Below are 2215 nucleotides of genomic sequence, written 5' to 3'. Positions count from 1 at the left end.
CCATGAGAAAAGAAAGCTCTCTGAAGTGCTCCCAAAGGAAATGACTTTATTTAAAACAGAATGTGAGGAAGTTCATGCCTAAGGGCACTCTTGAAAACAACAGCCTCTCTTAATTAAGAACAATAAGCCAAACCCAAGCTAGATAGTTCACCAGAGAGAACCAGGCAAAGAGACAGACAAGAAGAGCCCTCCTGGGCTCCAAACAAACCTCAAAACTGGCCTCACAATCTACCCCTGCCTGAATTGTTTTTTTTTTTTCTCATTAAACTTTTTTAATGGGTCTCAAATTCTGTGACAGATTTTTGGTCAAGTTGTTTCCATTAAAATGTACTGATTTTAAAAACTAATAACTTAAAACTGTCACACACAAAACAAATGGTCCACAAAACATTCTCCTTTCCTTCTGAAGGTTTTACGATGCATTGTTATCACTAACCAGTCTTTTGCTATTAAACTTAAATGGCCGATTGAGACAAACAGTTCTGAGACCGTTCTACCACCACTGATTAAGACTGGGGTGGCAGGTATTGGGGATAATATTCATTTAGCCTTCTGAGCTTTCTGAGCAGACGTGGTGACCTTGCCAGCTCCAGCTCCCTTCTTGTCCACTGCTTCGATGACACCCACAGCAACCGTCTGTCTCATGTCACCAACAGCAAAACGGCCCAGAGGAGGATAGTCAGAGAAGCTCTCAACACACATGGGTTTGCCAGGAAGCCATATCAACGATGGCAGCGTCACCAGATTTCAGAATTTGGGGCCATCTTCCAGCTTTTTCCCAGAACGACGATCAATCTTCTCCTTCAGCTCAGCAAACTTGCAAGCAATGTGAGCTGTGTGACAGTTCAGCACAGGTGCATATCCCGCACTGATTTGGCCTGGATGGTTCAAGATAATTGCCTGAGCTGTGAAGCCAGCTGCTTCCATCGGTGGGTCATTTTTGCTGTCACCAGCCACATTGCCATGACGAACATCTTTGACCAGACACGTTCTTGACATTGAAGCCCACATTGTCCCCAGGAAGTGCTTCACTCAAAACTTCATGGTGCATTTCAACAGACTTCACTTCAGTTGTCACGTTGACTGGAGCAAAGGTGACCACCATGCCAGGTTTGAGAACACCAGTCTCCACTCGACCCACAGGAACAATGCCAATACCACCAATTTTGTAGACGTCCTGGAGGGGCAAACGCAAGGGCTTGTCAGTTGGGCGAGTTGGTGGCAGGATGCAATCCAGAGCTTCAAGCAGTGTGGTTCCACTGGCATTGCCGTCTTTACGGGTGACTTTCCATCCCTTGAACCACGGCATATTAGCACTTGGCTCCAGCATATTGTCACCATTCCAGCCAGAAACTGGCACAAATGCTACTGTGTCGGGGTTGTAGCCAATTTTCTTAATGGAGGTGCTGACTTCCTTAACAGTTTCCTCGTATCTCTTCCGGCTGTAGGGTGGCTCAGTGGAATCCATTCTGTCAACTCCAACAATGAGTTGTTTCACACCCAGAGTGTAGGATGGAAGGGCGTGCTCACGGGTCTGCCCATTCTTGGAAACACCTGTTTCAAATTCACCAGCACCAGCAGCAACAATCAGGACAGCACAATCAGCCTGGGATGTGCCTGTAATCATGTTTTTGATGAAGTCTCTGCGTCCTGGGGCATCAATGATGGTCACATAGTACTTGCTGGTCTCAAATTTCCGTAGGGAGATATCACTGGTGATACCATTCTCGCGTTCAGCTTTCAGTTTGTCCAAGACCCAGGCATACTTGAAGGAGCTCTTTCCCATCTCGGCTGCCTCCTTCTCTAACTTTTCAATGGTTCTCTTGTCGATCCCACCACATTTGTAGATCAGATGGCCAGTAGTGGTAGACTTCCCCGAATCTACATGTCCAATGACAACGATGTTGATGTGGGTCTTCTCCTTTCCCATTTTTGCTTAGGTTTAGCAGTGGTTTTCACCATACCTGTGTCCTGGTGGCAAACCTGTTGCGAAAAAGCCCCCTGCTTGAATTTAATTGGATCAGGCTGTGGAGCAATTTATGTCCCTGGACATTTTTGAAAACAATAGAGCAATCAGCAGGTGGACTCTCTTACCTCCTGCTGGGCTGGGTGTATTCCCAATTGAAGCAAACAGCTTAACAAAGAAATCAGAAAAAGACACAATCAAAGACAGCCCTGCTAAGACCACCGTCATCCCAGGGTGGTGGGCTTATGC

At 46.4% G+C, this 2215-nt stretch overlaps 1 pseudogene; it reads right to left on the bottom strand.

The window, feature by feature from the left end:
- Positions 1-540: 540 nt before the first annotated feature.
- Positions 541-1930, bottom strand: LOC133092716 (elongation factor 1-alpha 1-like; annotated as a pseudogene).
- Between the last annotated feature and the right edge of the window lie 285 nt (positions 1931-2215).

Source organism: Eubalaena glacialis, chromosome 1, assembly GCF_028564815.1.
Source record: "Eubalaena glacialis isolate mEubGla1 chromosome 1, mEubGla1.1.hap2.+ XY, whole genome shotgun sequence".
Lineage (NCBI taxonomy): Eukaryota > Metazoa > Chordata > Mammalia > Artiodactyla > Balaenidae > Eubalaena > Eubalaena glacialis.
This window is presented reverse-complemented; position numbering and strand designations above follow the sequence as displayed.